This window comes from Humulus lupulus, chromosome 9 (genome assembly GCF_963169125.1).
Source record: "Humulus lupulus chromosome 9, drHumLupu1.1, whole genome shotgun sequence".
Taxonomy (NCBI): domain Eukaryota; kingdom Viridiplantae; phylum Streptophyta; class Magnoliopsida; order Rosales; family Cannabaceae; genus Humulus; species Humulus lupulus.
Window position 1 is genome coordinate 142,602,313 of NC_084801.1, and position 23,402 is coordinate 142,625,714.

At 38.8% G+C, this 23,402-nt stretch overlaps 1 pseudogene; it reads left to right on the forward strand.

Annotated features, from left to right (window-relative positions):
- The first annotated feature begins 23,324 nt into the window (after window positions 1-23,324).
- LOC133800116 (casein kinase 1-like protein 11) overlaps window positions 23,325-23,402 on the forward strand; it is a 46,995-nt pseudogene continuing 46,917 nt past the window's right edge.

A 23,402-nucleotide genomic window follows, 5' to 3' on the forward strand; every position in this document is an offset into this window, starting at 1 on the left:
TCCGAGTGTCATCCTTGATAAATGTGATGACTTGGTCGATCATCCTTGGCATGTGGGCTAGCAATTGAGCTAATGCCAGCACTTCATCGTCGTGCTTTAAGGCCCGCGCATTCCTATTATGCGAGCCTTGAGAGGTGTCCCCCAAGTGGGGTCCTCCAAAGATGATCCCCACTTGCCCATTCACTGGGGGAGGTCCGTGGACTATCTGATGCTGCGGAGTCGTAGGCACCGCACCCAGAGCTAGGAAGCCACGGAAGATAGGGCTCCCGCAGTAGGTTCCTGTGCTTGTTGTTCTCCATCCAGAGCATACCGACGAAGGTGTCCCAGCTTGATGTGGTTTTCGATCTTAACTTTGAGTTAGCAACACTCATTGGTGTGGTGTCCCACATCGTTATTAAAATGACAAAATTTATTGGGATCTCACCTTTCTCGGTCTCTTTGAATGGGTTATGGCTTCTAGTAATGGACGTGTTGTTCTATGGCCACATAAATGTTCTCCCGAGAATCCACTAAGTCAGTGTACTCAGAATACTGCGATAAATACTCTCATTGGGGGTGGTTCCCTATCCGGTCTACTCTGTCCCATTTCCTTTGAGCTTTCTTCCATTGCCCTTGCCCCCGTGTCTATTGCTATTGGGGGTCCGACTGGGTGCGTCGGACTGGGATGGAGAAACAAGTCCAGCATTGTATGCAGGTTGATAAACACTGTATCCAGTGGGCGCTACTCCATATCTTGTCGAAGCCGCACTGACACCAGCATTCAGCACACCACTAAAGTTAGCTGGCAGGATGCTTAGAAGGGACTGGGCTCTCTCCATACTTGGTTGGACAGGAGCATAGGGTGGATATTGGGTCCCCAAAGCCATGGGGCCAGGCATCATCAGAGCTAAAAAGGTAACGGGCCCTCCAAATGCCCCAATTTGGGTGTCTTCCCAGCTTATATATTCTTGTGCTCAACAAATGAAGTCGTCTAGCCTTTGAGACCCTCTCTGGTAAAGGTCATCCTAGAACAGGGACCCCACACGGATGCCGGCCTCTAAGGTCATTAGCTGCTGGCAGCCATCAACCCTCTTGGTCCTTGCATCTTCCTCCTGAAGTGCTTGATGTAAACTTTGAGGGTCTCGAAGGCTCCTTGATTTATGTTGGCCAGAGCATTTACCTTAAAGCTCACCTTTTGAGCTGCTATGAATTGTATTCGGAATTACGACAACATCTGGTGCCACAAATGAATGGATCCCAGCCTGTGTTGGTTAAAATATTCGTCTGCTGGTCCTGTCAAGTTTATTAGGAACACATGACACTTGGCGTCTTCTGGGACGCGATGCACAGACAGTGAAACAATTGTAGTTGAAAAATGTTTTAAATAAAATAAATAATTGAATTAAATTATTATATACAGACTATGTCTGATATTATATGATAATATTAAGTGAATATTAGAAAATTCCAAAGTTTATCTATGTGGTCTTAATCTCATATAGTTGTGAGAGGATCGAGATTAAGATAATAAACTTGAAACAGTTCGCATTAAAATAAAGTTATGGAATCTTTAGATTAATTAGTGCTAGTACGGTCCACTAGTATTATGAATACATGTGGCCTAGATCCGGGTTACTAGTGTAGTAGGACACTTTAGTGGAGGTACTTGATATATAGTGATATATAGAACTAGACCAGATGAGATTTGTTAATACTTATTTAAACACTGTTTCATAGTATGAATCAAACACATCAAACGATGATCATATACACGATGATCTTAATCCTAAGGTTGCTATGAAATCCTATATATGTCATCTGATCCTTTGACTCATGCATTAAGGTTTGTCAGAATGATCAGGCTAAAAACAATTATTTTGGGGACTCAATGATGTATATTGCTAAGGATGTAGTTTAACAGATATGGAATCTAGACCTTCTTATAGATTGAATAATGGTTCTCTATTAGGTTGGCTTTGGGAACTGAAAATGTTATGAGCGCTCATGTCGCAAACTTGTTGTGACACAACCTTCACTAGTAAAGTCAATGGTACACTAGGAATAACATATAGCTAAAAGTGTAAAATGATAATTTTATTCCCTTTTAAATATGAACCATTAATAGAGGATTAACATTGTATGTAATGATTATATCAATGGATACTTTATTCTTTAATAAATTACTCAGTAAATATATGTCTGTAATTATCAAGAGTTCAATCTCATATTTATATTGGAGTAATCACAAGATTAATAAATATGATTATTTCATGAAAGAGCTTGGATTAATAATGTAATATTTATTGGAACTTGATATTATAGGTCCATAAGTCCCCAAGGTGGTTCTATCAACACCATATCAAGGTAAGAATTAATACAAGAATATAACTGTAATTTGTGAATTTGACAAGAATTTTATTCTTCGGGTCAAGTATACAATTATATGATAATTGATGTTGAATAATTAATTTGAAATTAATTATTAATTTTCGAAAATATATTTATTAATTTAAATATATAAATTTTCAAATTTCATATATATATATAAATTTTTTCAAATTAATTATTTTATTTGAGTGAGAGAAAATAAAATTGGTATGTAAAAAATAGTTTTTGATTTGTTGAATTTTAAAAAATGATGATAATGATGATCATCAATTTGAATTTGGAATTTAGAATTTGGAATTTGGACATTATAATTTAAATTTTGAAATATGGTTGTCATTTTTTCCTTAAAAAGATTAACACCTTATTTTGTGGGATAATAATTTTAATTAAATAATTAAATAAAAGAAAAATGCAAAATCCCTGAAAAATAGAATATTGGGTCATGCATGACACAGTCTAGAGACTGTGCCATGTGTGTACCACATATAATGATATTGTATCAGTATAGTTTTTATTTTATTTATTTAATTATTTAATAATTTGAAAATGGTTTTTCAAATTTGGTAAGTTGGACATTTACCTAAAATCAAATCCTATCATCATTATTATAATATATTTATATTATTATTATTATTATTATTATTATGAATAATAACGAAATATAAATCTCTATATATATGATATAGAAGTAGAAGACAAACAGAGAGAAAAATACACAATAATACAGATACAATTCAAAATAGTTCTCTAAGTTTTTGTCAGACAAAACTTTTTCTTTTTCTTCTTTATTCTAGTCATTCTTAGACCATAATCCAAGTTCTCATGTGTTGAGAAACACTTGCAATTCCTATAATTGCAAACACGTGTTCTCTATGTGCCCGCACACATCTTGAGCTGTAGTGAACACTCCGGAAGATCGTGGTTTGAATACTCAAAGCTTCAAATAGGAAGATCGATAGAAATATGAAAAAAATTCAAGGACACTTGATAAAGTTTGGTGCAAACTTTGCCAGCTTGTCAAATTTCAGGGCGTACATAGTAACTGTCATGCTGTCCTAAACCAACCAATGAACTCATTCACCTTCACCGCCCTCACGGCAACGTTATAATATTTCTAGTTGAATAGATCTCTGAACCCATTCCAACTCATAACGGAAACATCCCAAGTCTGTGATGCCACCTCCCACCAAATACGAGAATCCTTTCTAAGCATGTAGGTGGGACATGCCACCCTGTCATTACCTTCCACCCTCAAAAAGTCTAGGATGGAGGTGATTATACTCATCCACTGTTTAGTCTTCAGTGGATCTTGTCCTCCCTCAAAGGTTGGAGGATGTTGTCTCCTGAATCTTTCTTAGAATGGCTCCCTCTTGTTTCCAATCTCAGGTGGCTGTACTGATGGTGCCACAGCAAGTGGTAAGTTAGGTGCAGCACTCCTTGACAGAGTTTGTTGCCTCAGAAGGCAAATCTGCTTTTCCTGACTCTGAAGTTTGGCCTGCATATCAGCAAGCAACTATTGCAAATTATTAGGGACTGGCAGAGGATTCTAGCCCTGCTCATCATCCCTAGTCTCGACCCCAGTGCAAGATAGTCGTATTGATCGCTTGGACACACAACTATCCTAGTTTATCTGCAATCAATGACTCGGCTGGTCAGGCAATGAAAACAGGTTCATATTCATTTAATGGTCCAACACAAATATCCAGGCCACAATGCACAATCACAATACAAACAGGCATTTAAAAATTGTTCACATACAGTAGCAATGCTAATAAGCATGCCTTAACATATTCTCATAGTAGCCAAGGGCCAGGCCCTATAAGTATATCTCATGCTCCCTATTAATCACACAGATAAAGCATTTATATTTTATTTTAACATTTAATCATATAGTCACATATTTGGTTACCAAACTCTGAGTCGAGCTTGTCTTTGGCGGTGAGTGTACATGCCCAGGCAGTCTTCAGGAACCCTTAAACCTAGACGACTCTGATACCAAGTTGTAACACCCTAGTTAAACCAAGAATGTTACACTGTGTGTTTTAAATAGTACAAGACCTGCTAATCAAGTCGTTTGTGTTGGGGTTTTATGCCCTAATTAAAACCCAAATTCTTTGTAATCTCATTTTATTATCAATAAAAGAATAGAAATCATTTTTTGACTTGGTCAATCACTTTGCTCACATGTTTTATTTTCATGATTATTTGTTTAATATAAACTTCTATTAAATCCCGAGCATATAGCTAATCTTATTTATAGTGACGTAATCACAGTGGAATATAAATATGATTATATGTTCAAAATAAGTTAGTCCTAAGATTAGTCAGTGCACTGGATTTATACTGACTTGCCAATCTACGATATGATCTACTTACACATTACAGTGTTATGTTCTTTCCAGAACATTAGCAAAGTAGATAAAATCGGATGTATTTGTTACATCGGACTGGACAGATATTGACAGTTGATAAGATAAGTAAACATACCGTTATTATCTATTCTAGTCATATCATATAGTTGACCATAGGTCAATTCAATCTCAATTCTGAGTGGTTAGTATTCTAACTGATTGTATTATTTGAGTTCTTTGACTTGTTCGTTACCAGCTTACCCTACGGACTAGCCCATACTTACATCTTGGGAACTCGGTAGTACAATTGAGTGGGAGTTTTAATCATAGATATGAACATCTATAGCTTCTGATGAAGAAGTGAAATGATGGTTTCCTTTTAGTTTGGTTCAAGGTGTTAAATGATAGAGATCTCATTTCAGTAATTAAATTAGTTTACTGAAATATCATTTACAAGGAACTAAGTGTTTTAAGGATAAAATACAATAAGGGGTAAAACGGTATTTTAGTCCTATCTCATTGTAGACCGTCTATAGAGGATTGAGTGATAATTATGGTTGTAACAATGGATTATTAATAGTGTATCTATATTTGTTATAGAGCATTCTATGAATTCAAGAGTGCAATTCCAAGTCTATAGTGGAGTCACGAGGAATTAATAAGTTAGTAAATTTATTTGTTAGATTTATGATAACTTATTGGAGCTTGATTTCATAGGCCCATGGTCCCCATTGTACCTTGGATAAAATCATCTAGATAGTCTCAATTAATTGATTTAATCATCAATTAGAATTATCAAAGTTGACCAGGTCAATTTTGGATAGTTTCACAGAGTTGTGTAATTTTGAGAAGAAAAGAGAAATTATGGCAGATTTATTAATTAAGATAAATTGGTATCTAAATTAATAAATAAATTTAAATCAAGGTTCAAATTATAAATAATTAATTTGATAAAGGATTTAAATAATTATTTAATTAATTAAATCAATAAAAAATAATACAGGCCTTGATTTTAAGTCCAATGGGCTTATAATCAAATGGGAAATTCCACGGGCCTATAGCCCATGATAATTTCGACCTAGGGCTTCAAAATGGCTGTTATTTTATTGATTTTTTAATTAAATTAAATGGCCTAATTGAGTCTATAAAAGGAGTGCTTAGAGAGAAGATTTCAGAGACGACAGATAAGTCACAAGTAAGATTTTCTGATAGTTTTATATTCTCTCTAAACACAAGTCCTTTTCTAAGCCACTTTGTTATTTTCTCTTCTTCTCTCTATATCTATCTCCTGTGTTGAGAATTGCCCACACTAGTCCAGGTGGTTCTAAGGATACATTGGAAGATCGTGAAGAAAATAGAAGATCGGTTCAGTTTCTTGATAATACTCTGCTACAGAAAGGATACAAGAGTTAGAGAAACTGAAGGAAGGACTCTTAATTCCGCTGCGTATACTGTAAGTATTATATTATTTGTTTCTCTTTGAATTCAATTTTAGAAACATGTTTTAGGCTATCTCGTATTAATTTTTTTAATATTAGATATACATGAAAATAAATAAAGATCCTGTATAAGATAATCCAACAGTTTGAGCATAAATGTGTTTCCTAAAGTCAATTGATAGGTTAGGGTTAAAAGATTTTGATCATAAACGGTTAATTTTCATTAAAACACATGTTTGATACATGGGATCCCAAAAACAGGGTTTACATGGCAAATACAACTCTCAAAGACTGATACAACAAAAGCCAGTCTAATGGAAAATTTTAGTTTAGAGCTCTAATTCCTATAAAATTTCCTCGACTGTGGCGGTTAAGCAGCTAACAATGTACACTCTGCCCCTAGATCTCTCCAACTCATGGTTGGTTAAGTTTTCCTTTACCTTTACCTGCACCATGTAGCACCCATGAGCCAAGGTCCAGCAAGAATACCATAATCAACAAGCATAGATAGCAACAAGAGCATATAATCAACTTCAATCCAATTAGTTAAACTAATCAGCAGAATACAGATATAAAGCTAGATAACAATAAACACATACTTTAAAACATATATCTTTATCAGTAATACAAGCAATTAGGTGTCGATGCCCTTAGGCCGAGACCTCTAATTATTTAGCTGATTCCGACTCGCTTAGGTCGAGTTGCGTTCAGTACGCTCATCATCAGCCTCGGCACCCTTAGGTCATACTTTCATATTGCACATAATAGCCATACAATTACAGAATACATACGTTCAATTAGAGGGAATCTCAGTCTCAAACGCAACCACATGGGTGCAGTTTTCTTACCTCAAATCCCAAGCGATAGATAAAGAGCAATCCCGAGCTTGATCCTCAGTCAAGAGCCTTAACGGTAACCCTAGTCACAAACAACAATGGATAACGGTCAAACTCTAATATAATTAAATGTTTTGGAAACAAATACTAGCCTCTGGGACCTCGAATTCTACTAAACCGGGTAGTAGAATTTGTCCCGAGCACTTCGGTTTCAATCCTTGAGCCTCCCCGAGCCTAAAAACAACCTTAGGGAAAAACTACCTAGGCGGGCCGCGACATGGCCCTGAGGGTCGTAGCGTGCCTCAAGTCAGAGGCGCAACCTCTTGCATCTGGGGGAAGGCGGCCTAGGGTCGCAGCGCGCCCCGCGTACCTAGAATCCAGGTTCAGATATGAGTCTAGGACTCTTAATTACATATCTTAAGCATAAAAACACCCAAAATCCTACTAAATTTACCATCCCAAATCATCAATCAATCATCACTCAAGAACCTAGAAAAATTCATCCATATAACCTGAATTCCCAACAAAACAAAACAGGGTTCTTACCTCAGCTATAGCTTAAATCCCCTAGTTATTCCTTGTCCCCTTCTAGCCTCATACTTTCAATCCCCGAGCACTAAATCCCAGACCTCTCCTTTAGCAATTCAAAGCTTCAAGCACAAGAGGGAGTGAGAGAGTGAACGTGAGTGAGAGGAAGAGAGAAAGTTGAGAGTCCACCTACTGATTTCTAATGAATTCTTGTTAAGCCTAGAGTATAATTGACCATATCCCTTAATCAAAGTGGACCAAAATGCCCCTGAAATTTACTCAACCTCGTTTTTACCCTTGAGGGCATAATGGTCATTTATCTCGATTCCCGCTAATTCCTTGAGTCATCCTGCCAATTCCCAATTAATCCAGGCATGCCAATAAATCACCAAATACCTACCCGTTATTCAATAAACCCCAAAATATTCTCTAAGTTCCCAAAATACCCCTAGGCTCACCGCGAGCCGGGTATTAAACCCTGTTGTGACTATTTTGCTAATTTGCTGACTAGGCTCAGCTTAAGCCGTATACTGCAAATATATCCACATAATAATGTGGTCTCAACCATTTAACACATATAATGACATTTATGCCCTTAACAGGCCAAAATTACAAATACACCCTTATAAACAATAAAAGGCCCACATGCATATCTAATACTCATAAACATGGATATAATATATTCACATCATCATATATATCATGCATGCCACATAGTCACACATTTAAATCACATAATCACATACATATCCAATTGTGCCCTCCGGGCATGCTAATTAAGGCACTAAACCCTATTAGCATTTTTTGGGCTGTTACACTTGACTTCTTCAAAACATATTGTCATGTTGAAAAACCAACAACTATACGCATTGTTTTCACTCTTGCAGTTTAATAAATGGGGAAGATGATGCTTACATATATCGAATTATTACTGACTTGCTTCTTGAGTATTCTTAGAAAGTGCTTGGTTCGGTTAGCTATTTTCTTAGCTTTTAAGTTTTTCGGAACTCTTAAGGAATATATCTTAAAGCATGTATATTAGGGATTTTGTGCTAAAATTAACATGCTAGATGCCATACAAATGCCAACACCTTTGTATTCTGGTTTACAATTGTAACTTGACAGTGGTGTTCCTTTAGTTGATGCAACAATGTACAAGAGTGTAATTGGGGCATTACATTACCTTACATTAACTAGACCCCGACAAAGCCTTTAAGCAAATAAGTTGAGTCAATTTTTGAAAGCACTAACCACTGATCACTGGTCTTCTTGTAAAAGAATTATGAGATATTTGGTTGGTCATCCTCATCTCAGATTGCATTTAAAAGTAGCAACAAAACTAGATATTTGATGAGTGCATATTTATACACTCATTCTTATCTTTTAGACTATAAATTATTGTATCTTCCTTAAGTATTTGTGTTAGTTTTGATGTATTCTCTTGAGCATGCAATAATAAGCGTAAATAATGGTTTTATAATGAACTTGGAGCACACTAGACATAATTCAGTGAAGTACCAAAAATGAGAAGTGAAACGAGCTGAAAAATCAAGTTTTCTAGAAACATTCAGGAGAGGCGCCATTGCGCCTAGAATGCTGGCAGAAAAAAACATTACATCTTGAGTCAGGGCTTCAGGCACCATTACGCCTGCTTTTAGGTGCCATTGTGCCTTGATAGTAGATTCAAATTTTTAATCAATTTTAAATGGAATTTTGAGGGTAATTTCTTGGGCTATAAATAGAAACTTAGGGTTTCGTGAAAGGGACTTTTAGAACATCGTGGAGGCAGAGAATACATTGGAGAACAAGGAGAAGAAAAATTGAAGTCAAATTGAACATCTAATCTAGTTTTTATTGTCTTACTTTTCCTTTTAGTTATGAACATGAATGTTTATGGTTTAATGTTTGTGATCATGAACTAAACATATTTTCTAGAGTATTGATGGAACTGTTTTAAGTTATTGAATTAAAATTTTGATATTATTCCCATGAAGTTTCTCTAATTTGTTCATGCATTCTTTAGTTTAATGTTATCTTTTTAATGCTTAATCACCATTAAATTGAATTGAGATTTAGTATTTTACACTTCAGAGAGGTAATCTTAAATTGGACCTAGAATCGTATGACATAGGAAAAGTGTGAGATTGAGAGATTCCATGATTTCTACGAGCTTCATCAAAAGAACTTAAAGAGTATATACAGAGGAAGGAGAGTCACTTAAAGAGTATATATAGAGGTTTATGTGAGCAGCGACTCGGGCCAAGACCGTTGGAGATGAGGGAAAGATGATGGCCATCACAGCTGGAGTGCAAGACCAATCTGCCATCTGGAGCAGTCTACAGAAAAATGGAGTCAAAAGAACCCAAGAATTTTTGGATCGAGCAGACATGTACATTAAGCTAGAGGAGGCTACTGCCAATGAAGGAAAGTCCCCAAATGCTAACCAGGGCAAGAAAGAAGATTTCACCAAAGCCGCCAGTGGGTTTAGCAAACCCAACGGCAACGGATAAGGTAACAATAAGAATGGAGGAAAAATGGAAAATACTGAACCGGAGACATCTGATATCAAGCGCCCTAAACAGAACAGATATGAACCGAGGTTCACCAACTACACAGCCCTGGTCGATAGCCGAGCCAAAGTGTATCAGGTCAGCCATACCACAGTTCCTTTTAGGCGATCAGGAAAGACATACCCAAAAGGTGCTCGTGGTAAGCGATGAATGGAGCATTCGATCAAGGTAGGAGGGTGGTCGTAGATCAGGCTTAGTCTACACAACTAAGTTTTTTGTTTCCACAATGACTATGGCCACGATACCAACAAGTGTAACCAGCCGAAGGACGAGATTGAGTTCCTTATCTTACAGGGACATCTGAGAATATATGTATGAGCGGGGGGAAATTCCCAGCATGGGGTTGACGGAGGCAACGAGCAGGCCCCTGTACACCAACACTCGCCTCCTCTGCAGCCAACTCTAGTCGTTGGTACTTTGCTAACCATCTGTGGGGGACCGCATATATCTGGTGACAGTGATAAGGAAAGAGAAAGATATGCCAGAACCCTACGTCACGAGCAGGACATAGAAATGCTAAACGTCGAGGAGCGAACTCCCAAAAAAGCTCGAACAGAGGAAGAGTTAATAACTTTCTCCAAGATGGACGTGCAACATGTCTGTTTCCCCTACTCAAATCCTTTGGTCGTGGATGTACAAATCGCCAACATGATGGTTAAATGGGTATTGGTGGATACGGGAAGCTTGGTCAAAATTCTATACAAATCATCACTGGAAAGAATGAAACTATCAGTGAAAGATTTAGAACCATGCAACCAAAATATCTATGGTATTTCTGGCGAGGGGCAAGCACCAACAAGGTTAATATGAATCGCGGTCATGGAAGGAATGGCACTCGCGAATAGGATATTGCTCGTTACTTTTATAGTAGTTGATTGTCCATCTGCATACAACGTTGTGATTGGAAGACCCATTCTCATCGATATGCGAGAAGTAACTTCGGTCTGGCATCTGGCCATGAAGTTTCCAACTGACGCAGGAGTTGGATGCATATCGGGAAATTATCAAGAGGCCAGAGAATGGTACAATTCCTTGATCACGAAAGAAAAAATAGGTGAATCAAGGAGCACAACAGAAAAAGGTCGCTGGTGGTAAATGAATAACAAGCCCAATCCGGTGAACAAGTCACCAAATAGGGCGTTGCCCAAAGTGAGGATAGAGACTTAGATCCTTTCTTTGGGGATTTTAAAGAAAACATTGGACCCATGTAGGACCTCAAGGAGGTCCAACTAGAAGAAAAGATCCGACCAAAGTTGTGAAAGTCGGTAAAAAATTAGAGACAAGATTCAAAAAAGGGCTGGTGGAGTTTTTGAGGAGGAACCAGGAGGTCTTTTCCTGGTTGCATAAAAACATGGTTGGGATAGACCCAGCAGTTATAAGCCATGTCTTGAATATAGGCAAAAACTAGCCACCAGTGCAACAAAAGAGAAGGTTGCACGACAAAGACAGATGTAAAGCCTTAAAGGAAGAAGTCGAGAAGCTAAAGGAAAATGGATTCATCAGGGAAGTGTTTTATCCGTCTTGGGTCTCTAATCCCGTACTAGTTCATAAACTAAATGGTAAGTGGAGGATGTGCGTGGATTTCACAGATGTTAATAAAGCCAGCCCAAAGGATTATTTCCCACTTCCAAGAATCGACCTTCTGGTCGATGCTACATCAGGACATGAAGTTTCGTCATTCATGGATGCATACTCCGGCTATAATCAAATTAGTATGCATCCACCTAATGAAGAGCACACTAGCTTTGAAACAGATACAGGGCTTTACTGCTACAAAGTAATGCCTTTCGGTTTGAAAAATGCTGGTGCGACTTACCAACGTCTAGTCAACCACATGTTCAAAGATAAAATCGGCATAACATGGAGGTATACACTGATGATATGCTGGTCTAGTCGAGAAAAGTTGGTGAACACATCAAGGACCTACAGGAATGATTCAACATCTTGAACAAATATCATATGAAGCTTAATCCTCTCAAGTGTTCCTTTGGAGTTGGATCAGGAAATTTTTGGGATTCATAGTAAACTCACGCGGAATCAAAGCCAATCCCAAAAAGATTCGAGCATTGATTGAGATGCAATCACCAGCCAACGTTAAAGATGTACAAAGCCTGACAGGGAGAATCGTGGCTTTGAGTAGAGTCATATCTAAGTCTACAGACAAGTGTGTCCCATTTTTTAATCTACTCAAATGAAACAAAAAGTTCAAGTGGACAGAAGAGTGCAAACAGGCTTTTCAAGCACTATTTAATCGACAACAGAGCAAGGACCTTCACGGCATAAGGCTACCCTTTGGTGAAAGAAAACTGGCCATCAAAAGATAACCTCCACGACCAAGGGAGCTACCCGAACCCAATCCATATAGAGTTCTTTATGGTGGAAACCATGCCTAGTAGTTATTGAGGATATTCTCTCCACATTTTCTCACATCAATCTTGCCGACCAAAGTGTAGTAGTTATCAAACTTGGCAGCATTATGAGCAATGTAATTGACTTCTCTATCAATCTTTGAACACTCCCAATGACATAATCTAGCACAAAACTCCTGGAATTTGCCTTTAATGTCAATTAGATTTGGAGCTTCGACCATGGAATTCTTGCGGAAGACATCAACTAATATCTTGCAATCACTTTGGGATATGTATGATGTATAGGCTTGTTGTTTTGCGGAATGAGCTGCTAACAAGAGGGCCAAGGCTTCTTCTCTTGTAGGGTCCATTTCCTAAATAGTTTCTGTGATAATTGTGATGATTGATTCTGTTGAATCACGACACACTGTTGCCAAAGTTGTGCCGCCCACTGAAATTGCCACATCCGTTGAGAAGCAAAGCTAGTCGGGTGGTGGTGGCAACCACATAGCCTGGATCTCCTTTGGGGAACAAGATGCAATATTCCATTTGGCTACACGACCACTGAACTTAGTGCATAATACTATGAAAGGCTCAGGGTGTGAGCCATGGGCAATAGTGTAGCCTCCCAAATTTGCTACTAAGGCTTAGGGCATTGATTAGCGTGCCTAGAGGGCAATAAGTGATTTATTATATTAATATGTGAATTCAATGAGTATGCGATTAGAAATGCATGTTTTTTTGAATTAAATATGCATGTGGGCCCCATTTGGTTATTAGGGGCAAGTTTGTAATTTTTAGCCCGTTGAGGGCATAAATGCAATATTTGTGATTATTGTGATCTATACTACATGTGAGTGGTGATATATTTGTGATGCACGATCCGAGACAGTCCTAGGGAGCGGTTTAGCTGGGAAGTCACACAGGACCCAATACCCGACTCGAGGCGAGTCAAGGGGTATTTCGAGTATTAGACATTTTCCTGGGTTATTGGGTTATGAAAATAAATATTTGGAGATATATTTGAAGTTAGAACGTTTAGGAGGGAATATTGGAGAAATTTACCATATTTCCCTCGGGGACGTTTTTGGTACCCCGAGCCTTGGAGGTAGCTTAAGTGACCTAAGATAAGTAAGACAAAACATAAGAAACACTCAGATTTTTCCTAAATCGACCCTATCATCTTCTCTCTTCCTCTTGTTTTCTCTAAACTTTACCAAGGGAAACATTGAAGCTTAAGCAAGGAATTGGGGCTCTAAACTTGAGGATTAACTCAGTTTTAACTTGTGGATTTAAGCAGAGGTTAAGGGAAGCTATTAATTGTGATTTTAGCCATTTAATTTTGTAGTTATTGGCTGAGTTTTTTAGCTTTCTTGAGTCTTTGAAGTTGAAGATTGAATTTGGGATTTGAAGAGGTATTATAACTTTTTGTTAGGTTTCGTTGCTAAGAGTATTCTAGAACTACTGTGGTGATTAATTTGAGTTGTTAGATTGGTTTTGGGGTAAATTGGCTGGGTTTCGGTTGTGAAAATGGGGGATTTTTTTTGGTTTGAAGGGTCAGGCCGAGGCATTGTTCTTGGTGATCCGCGACTTCTAGAGCAGAAAGGAGGCCAGGAAGAAGGGTGGGCCGCGGCGCCCCATAGGTTGGGCTGCGGTGCGTATAGGCAAAAAAGGGGAGGCTGGGCTTCAGGTTGAGGCGGGCCGTGGCACAGGGCCTTGGGGCCACGACACTTAGTGGGTTATTGGACCCCGAGAAGGTTTTAGGCTCGAGAATCCAAAAGTTAAGGCTTGGGATGGATTTTATCACCCGGATTGATAGAATTCAAGGTCCCAGAGACTAGAATTTCATTCCAAAGTTATTTAACGGATTAGAGCTTGATGGATGGATGTTGTTGATACGTTGTGACTAGGTTTTTCAGCGAGGCTTGGACTAGGGGACAGTGCTCAGGATACCGGTGCTCAGAAAGCTCGGGACTTAGGTAAGAATACTATTGTATCGGTAGAGCAGGGCGTGGCCCTATAGTTTGTATTGCAGGGCACGACCCTATGTGATTGTGTTGCAGGGTGTAGCCCTATTGATTATGTTTATATATGTTTAAGTATTTGTTAAATTTATGATATGTGTTGTATATTTGTGAATGAACAACCAAGGTCGGGAACGACGAAGGCTGAGAACGGCAAGGCCGAGTACGGCAAGGGGCCGGGAGCGACGTTAAGCACGCGAAGTGCAATTCGCTAGGGTGAGACCTTTCTCGGATGCCTGAGACATTCTCACGGTGTAGAATGCGAACCCAGGGCCTGGTAAAGCACCTGGGACGGCGTGGTCGTTATGTGTTTTGCCTGTGGGCTGCTTTATTATATGATGATTGCTAGTTATGCATATATCGATTGCTTGTGTGGAGTTTTCTTGCTGGGCTTCGGCTCACGGGTGCTCTATGGTGCAGGTAAGGGCAAGGGAAAGGTCTATCAACCATGAGTACAGAGAGTGTGATGAGCGGCGTGTACATGTTCGGCCTGCCTGGCTGCCACGGTTAGGGTTATTTTTGGGAATTGATATGTATTAAACCTTATTTTGTCGTTTAGTCGACTTTAATCATATTTTTGAGTTGTAAATATTTCTAAACAGTATTTTGGGATCCCGAATGTATAATGCTTTTATAATTTCAATGAATGATTACATTTTCAAATTATATGAGTTTTATTATAGTTTAGCTACACTTTTAACTTAAAACCTCGATTAGCGAGTTAAATGCATGTTTAAAACTCACTTAGTAATGACTCTAAGGAAGTAGGGCATTACAAATAGCGTTTCTTTCCTTCCAAATAATATCCACAATAATCGAAGTTGAATGAAGAACTCCTCAAATCGGAGAGGGGCAGGAATATTGAGATGACAATCGAAGAAGGAGAACCAATCTCGCCAACTCTCAATACATGTTAGTTTAGTGCTAAGACCATAAAGATTAGCAAACCACAATTTTTTTAGTCCAGTTGCTTTTCCAGAACAGGTGGAACGAGGTTTCTTCAACTTCCCTATAGAAAAGGCAACAAGCTATCCCCACATCCATGAGTTGCGCCAATCGTCCAGAGGTTGGGAGTGCATCGGTCACGATTTGCCACCATAGGTGTTTTAATCTTGTGTGTATTTTTCTTTTCCAAATACATTCCCACTCTGACCCTTGTGATTGGCCTAAGAACGGTATGGTAAAGGTTGACTGAATTTAGAAGTTACCGGTAGGGTCATAAAACCATATCCAATCATCCTCCCTATTCTCCATAGGGATGTTAATTTTAGTGATTCTCTCCACATCATCACTTGCGAACCATTGGGAAAATTTTGCTACATTCCACATTTTATTCTCAATGAATTGGCTAACACAACTGACCCACAAGAGGCGTCCAAAAGCGGGACCGGTCTATGAGGTGAAGTTGGGAGCCAATTGTCGAACCAAATGGAGGTAGAATTCCCATTTCCAATTCTTCTACCGAGACCTTTCTGCAATAGGTTCACAGAACGCATGATCCCCTTCCATAAGCGAGAGTAGTTCAGTTTAGTCGCATAGCCGAGGATGTTCTCTCCTTTCAAGTACTTAGCCCAAACTAAATCGTGTCATATACCTTACTTCCCCACTAGATTCTCCCTAGCTCTCTTTGCCATACAAGCCTCATTAATGGCTTTAGAAGATTTGAAACCCAGACCACCTGATAGCTTAGGCGCACATAGTTTCCCCCATGAGAGAGTATGCACCCTTCTCTTAGTTACCGTATCCTTCCACCAAAAAGAGCATAGAGCCTTGTCCACTAACTCGTGCAATGAGGAAGGCATTGGTCCTGACGCTGCAACATATGAAACTAGTGAAGACCGCACAGCTTGGACCAATGTTGATCTTCCTGGTTTAGATAGCATTTTCGCTTTCCATCCTTGAACATGACCATTGAATTTGTTAAGAATGAAGCTCAAATCTTTTGCTTTCGATCGAGTTGTAAGAAGGGGTAGACAAAGATGGGAACAGTCTCTCTTAGCTCTCGGCATTTGAAAGAATTCCGCTAGCGCCATTCTTTTAACATTTGAAACACTCTTAGAGAAATGAACCACAGATTTTGGTTCGCTAACTCTTTTCTCCAGACCAAGAATAAAAGATATCCACACACTCCATGAAATGTTTTTCTTCCTTCTCAGTTGCCTTTCCAAACAGTACAATATCATCAGCAAAAAGGAGATGCATAAATCATGTACCTCTTCTAGCCACTTTGATACCACATATTTATGTTGACTCTCAGCTCTTAGTAGAAATTTAGATAGCACATCTGTTGCTTTGATGAACAGAGCTGGTGACAGCGAGTCGCCTTGTCTTAAGCCTCTTGAGGGGGTTAAGTTACCCGTTTTTGCCCCATTAAGCAACAGAGAGAAGGTTGATGATGAGAAACACTTCACGATCCAACCCACAAAAGTATCATGGAAACCCCAGTTAAACAACACCGCCTTCAAGAAGTGCCAATCCAACCTATCATAGGCATTTTCCATGTCAAGCTTCACCAAAAGGAATCCATCTTTACTTTTTTTATACTGCATTGAATGAAGAATTTCTTGGACCACCATAGAGTTATCATGTATAACTCTTGTACGAATGTAGAATGCATAGGAGAAACAAGAAATGGTAGTAATGGTCTCAATCTGTTAGCTAGTAGCTTCGAAATGATCTTATAGGCCACATTACATAAGGCAATTGGCCTATAGTCATTAATGGAACTCGGTTGCTCTCTTTTAGGAAAAGGAACCAAATTGGCTGCATTCAGTGAAACAGGGAGTTCACAATGGATGAAAAAATGTTTAACCATGTTGATGACATCATTACCAACCGTATCCCAGTGTTGCCTGTAGAATGAACCTGGCATTCCATCGAGCCACGGTGTCTTGTCCGGATTAATACAACGAAATGCCTCTAAAATTTCTGTCACTTGCAATTCATGTAAGCATCATGTTTAGAGCTTGAGATATACCAGGAGAAACCAAACCATCCAAACCTATAGGAAAGTGAGTGGCCGGCGCTATAAAAGTGTCCCTAAATTTTTCCAAAAAACAATCTGCAATCTCTTTTCTAGAAGATAACCAAATACAATGAGAGTCTTTGATAGTACTAATGAAATTCCTCCGCCTTCTAATAATGGTGGAGGCATGGAAAAATTTGGTGCTTTTATCCCCGTCCTTGAGCCAATCTATTCGGGATTTTTGCTTCCAAAGGATCTATTCCCTCCTTAAAGATTTGTCAAGAGACATTCTAGATATCACCTCCGCCATCGGGTCATGATTATTAGAGCATTCAGTCTTCAAGAGTCTATTTTTGGCCTCTGAGATTTGGTTAGACACTCTCCTGAATTGAGAACGATTCCAGGCAGTCAAATCAATTCTCACTTGGCGCAGCTTAGCTTCAAAGTTCTGCATAGGATTAGGATGGTGTGCGGATTTTCAGGCTTTGCGCACGACCCATATACTTCACTTGTCACACCACCACATGTTTTCCTATCTGAACTCTCGTAAATTTTTCTCCTTATCCCCCAAGGTTTCCAGCAAAATGGGGTTATGATCCAAGGAAGTTGTTAGAATATTTGTAACCACTACTTCAGGCAACGAAATTCTCCACTCAGAATTAACCAAACAACGGGCTAATCAAGTATGCTTGAGAGAACTTAGACCACCCGATGTCCAGATTTTCTTTCTCCAAGTGAATGGGGTGCCACCCACTCCCAGATCAATCAGACCTGTTATAGATACCATTCTCCTCAAATCAAAAGAGTAGTAGGAAGTATTACCCAATTTTGTGTAATTAAGACTCTCTGAATCTTTTAGCGTTCTGTTAAGGTCGCCAATGATGAGAGCGAGGGTAGAAGATTGGATGATTTCCTCTCCCAGATGTCGCCAAAAATTTTGATGGCCAACAATTGAAGGAGTGTCGTATGTTGCATAAATATGTCAGTGGGTGTGACCAGGATCAAATTTAATTGCCCCTTTGATGTAGTTCTTTGAGGAGTGCGATAACTCAAAATTGACTCCTTTCTTCCAACATATACCGAGGCCACCCGAAAGACCCAAAGGAACAACATAAACATAGTCAACAAAATGAAATTTCCTCAACATGGTTGAAAAACGTTCCTCTCGAACTCTAGTTTCAGACAGAATAAGAAACTCAGGACAATAAACACAGTTGAGTTTTGCTAGTTCCCGAACTGCCGGCCCGCGGGCAAGGCCTCGATAGTTCCAAGAAATGAGTTTCATGGGGATCGTGGAGGCTCTTCTGGGCCAGCCTCCAAAGCCCTAAAATGAAAAACCTAGGCAGTTTATGTATTTTCTAGTACTGATGGGGAAGCAGGTCGGGCCTCCTCCATAGCCGAATCCTGATTTCGATCAGAGGTTCCTTCGGCATACTTAGTTTCATCACTCCTCAATTATCTAATAAATTTTTGAAATTCCTTTTCTTTAAGTGTTTGCATTGTATCTAGAGTTACCTCAATAGACACTTATGCATCTTCCTTGTGTACCTTGCGTGGTCTCCCCCTAGCTTTGCCACTTGTAGAAGTTGACTTGGAACCCCTTGGTCGTGACGGGGTTTTAGAATGTTTACGTTTTCTACTTCCTTTTGCATGTGAAACTTGATTGCCTGTTGGGGTCCCTTCAGTGCTAATTGCGAAGCCTTGAGTTGGCATGGTCAAGACCGGAGCTACCTTCGAGGATGGTCAAATAGTTTATGTTGAACCGACAAGTGAGGATAGAATACTTCTTGACGTTACTTGAAAAGCATCAGATTGTGGCATAGGGATTATGGGTCCAGCCAACTTCCTCTTCCTCAGAGGCTCTTGTGTATGGTCAAGTAAGTCATCAAAGACTAATGGAGGCTTGTAAAGGGACTATTGGGCCAGTATTTATTAATGGTCTCTTGGCCAAAATAAAGCTTAAAATCTTGAGCCCAACAATCATTTGATGGCCAAGGAATAGATACTGGTTCAGGCCCAAAGAAGTTCTGAAGTAACTGGGCTTTTACTTCCTCTGGACTGTTATTAAGACCATTAGGTAAAGTCACGTGTTGATTGTATAACTTTTGCATGGTACTGTTCTAAACATTAACAGGTACCAAGTTGCTCAACGAGAAGGGGGTACCTTTTCCACCTCTTTTCTAGGGCGCTGAATTGTATCACCGAAAGTGGTAAACCTCATAGCTGGACTCGAGCTCACCGAGGTCTGAATCATTGTAGGGTGGTCTGGCTATGACTGAACATTAGTCATCACGTCTCTGTCAGTTGTGGAGATGGTTGAAGCCGCCGTTTTACTACCATAAGCATCCTTTTCTGGTGGAGCTAGCCTCTTCTTCGACGAAGGAGATCTAAAACTTAAGTTCTCTGGTGGTGCTTCTGCAGTCGTCGGGGGGCACTGCTTCTCGATGCTGGACCTAGGTTTTGATGATGTCCAGTCGAGAAACCACTTGGGGGGGACAGAATGAAATGGTGAAGGTTCCTAGCTTTCCGCTCGGATCATTCGCCAAACATCGGGATGCTTTGGCCTTCGTAATTCTTCAGTAGAGTTTGTTGCCAGAAACACTACTTCATGTCATGGCCCATAATGCCACATTAAAAACATATTTTCGGAAGCCTTGCATACTTAAATTGCAGCCATAATGGAGCCATATTTTCTCTCCTGAAAGGGAATCCTACAACTAGAGGTTTTTCAATCTACATAACATCTCTGAATCTCAGAGTTCCGATTCCGTAAGTCAAAGCATGATCCGGTATCACATATATGTTTTACTTGCCCTAGCTGCCACCATGTGAAGATTTGCATCATTCCAAAACCCTATGGGGATCCCATGTACAAAAATCTAAATAGGTGTAGTTGAATACTCCACCTCATTGTACCCTACGTCGATAGGCCATGGCTCTAAAGCTAGAAGCACCCCACTTATGGTCCATGGACGATGATCCAGAACTCCTTGCGCATCACTTCTGTTTTGAAATCGAAACATAAGGAGCCCATCTTGGAGTTCTTTGAAAGCCCTTTATTAATGCCCATGCCACCTTCAGCATTGCTTTAATGATGGTTTGGGACACTCTCTTTTTTGAAAATAATTTTCCCAGCCGAAGGTTCCCATGCACGTAAGAGTTCACTGATGGGACTAGTTCTTGCTCCATCTCCTCCATGGAAATCTGAAGGGCCTCGTTGAACCATTCAAACAGTTCGGGAGCTTCAACTGTTTGACTTCTCATCACTACGAGAATTTTAGCATAATATAACACCTAAAAATCACAATTTTAAAAAAACGCTATGGTTAAATATGAAAAATTAGGCGCGCTCTTGGTACAGTAAATTTTAAAGCCCGCCACTAGCTTTTCCATCTCCCCCTCTAATATTCTATTAGCCCTAAAGTATCTCTCTCTCTCTCTCTCTCTCTCTTGTATCTTCTTCTTCACAGATCAACCCTAACCGCGTTCCCCTCTCTGTCTCTTTTTCTCTCCCTCTAAAAATAGCCACACACACTCCAATCTCTTGCCTTCTCTCAATCTCTCGTTCATCCCACTCACAGTGACTCTCTCTTTCGCTCTCTCTGGTTTGGAACCATCGTTCATCTCTCTCTCTCTCTCTCTTTCTCTCTCTCTCTCTCATTCTCTTTCAGATCTGGGTGCTAAGGATCAATGATGAAGGGTCCCAGGAAAGGGCTTTGGGACAATGATGAAAAGACGCAATAAGGGGCGAAGCAGATGCTCCCCAAAGTGCTTTGACCCTTTCTTCTCCCTAGCGCGAACCAGAGGCCTTTCCTCCATGGGCGATGGGCAACCGAGTCTGTCCATTATGTGAAGTAAGGTAACTTTAACCCATTTTTTTAATTTATGATATATGAAGTATGGTTTATATGTAAACTAAGGTAATTGAGCCTGTCAATTTTGATTTTTTTTTTTTTTGGTGTTGATTTATGGATTTGAAAGTTTAAAATCCTAAACCTCAAACATTTAATGGTCTGAATTTTCTCAAATTTTTATAGTTTTTTCTTGCCATTATATATGTAACACTCGATCATGCTCTTTGATGGGTTTTTTTTTTGCAGTTTATTTTAATATTGATTGTGTTCATGTTGCCATTTACGGACCAAAAACAAACCGGTGAAGCAAACCATGACCACACCCCTGCTGAAGCCTCCCTCACGCAGCTGAAGCACACCATGACCACACCCGTGTTGAAGTCGTTGGGTCACTCGTCCCTCCCCCTCTGTTTATCTCTCCTGCTGGCTATGAGCAAGAACAGAAGACCTCTGTTTATCTCTGTGAGAGGTATAGTTTGTGTTTTTTTTTTTTTTTCAGATTTCAATATCAAGAAAACATTTTGAATATTATCAGTATATATATATATATGTGTGTGTGTGCTTGTGTTAGAATTATTTCCAAAATCCTGACTTTCATATGTATAGGCTCATTTGTCTCTCATTTTTTAGATTGAGCGTAATTTTCTCAGAGCTTGTGTTTGTGAGAACTAGTTTTGTCAGAGAGAAAGGTGTTGAAAAACTCAATCTTCGAGTTGTAATTTTTGAGTATGTACTATTGCTTTGTGTGACTGGAACCAAGTAATTTTAGTTGTGTTTCTTCTCTTAATTTCTCAGTTATTTTTCATTTATGCTTTCATGCTACTTCTTTCGTGTTAAATCTAAGTGTTTAAATCATGGATTTGGAGTAGTTAATCCTCAGTGTGCCTTAGAGTTTAGTTGTTTGGGCCTATGGGAAATTTGCATGTTCTGTATGTCATTATCTTTTGTGGCATTTTTGGCTTGTTGGTCTTATTTCTTCTATGACAAACTTTGTATTGTTATGTTTTCTTATTTTGATGAATATATTTGGATACTGCCTTGGAATTTTTTCAGCATATGATTATCTTATTTCTATTTGGTTGGAGGTCTATAAATAAGAGTCACCTTTTCATTTTGTATTTCTATTTGGTTGTGATTATGTTGGTTTTTGTGAGTGTTGAAGAACATGTTTGAAGGGCTCCCTTTCTTATTTCATTTTTGTGCACAGTAGATATTTGTTTAGTTGATTTTCCTTAGTTTGAATGCCTCCATGCACGACTAATATGAAGGGTTAAGTAGGGTATATACTTATTCAAACTACTGGATAGATTGAGATTCTTGACTCATTGGAATTAATTCATCCAAAGTAAATGGAACTTTTAGGTAAATTAAGAGTGATTTTAAAATAAATAAATTAACCATATAACTATTGAGTATTCTCTTGACGACAACACTTAGTCAATACCTTACTATTTGTATTTGTTAGTGTCTTTAGTTCTGTTAGTATTACTGTTAATATAGACTCTTCCTGTAACTAATTGTAGTTAGTCTCTACAATGGTTAGAATTGCTTGTGTTGGTATTTTTGTAGTTACCTCTCCTTTAGTCCTTTTTGCTGTATTTTTTTGTATGAAGTTAGGATTGTCCAGATTTGATTTATGCATGTTGTATTATCTGATTTTATTAAGCTTTTGTTATAAGTGTGAACTGAAGCTCTACTCTCTTAAAGTTAAACTATTATTATTTGCTTATCTTTTTTTTGCAATTGTATTTCATTTGCATGTTTTAGGTTCTTGATCACAGAAGTGAAAAGACATTTAAATTTTGCATGTTTAGTAAATTTGTTCTTCTATTTTATTAGTTATCTTTTTGCCTGAAATACTATGTTTTGCACACTACCTTTATGTATTTTTTTGTAATGATGAAATGGAGATCATTGGCACTTGTCTAATTGAGGATACAACCAAATTGGATTGTGAGATTTTGGCCATTTGATAATTGAAAATTTGCTTCCATATGCAAGCAATTTATGAAATTATTGAAACCTGCCGTTCTTATTTGATAATGACCAAGTGCTTAGCTCCAATTACTCAACATGGTATGTACTCAACTCAGTTTTTTATTTTGTTTCTTAGTCATTGA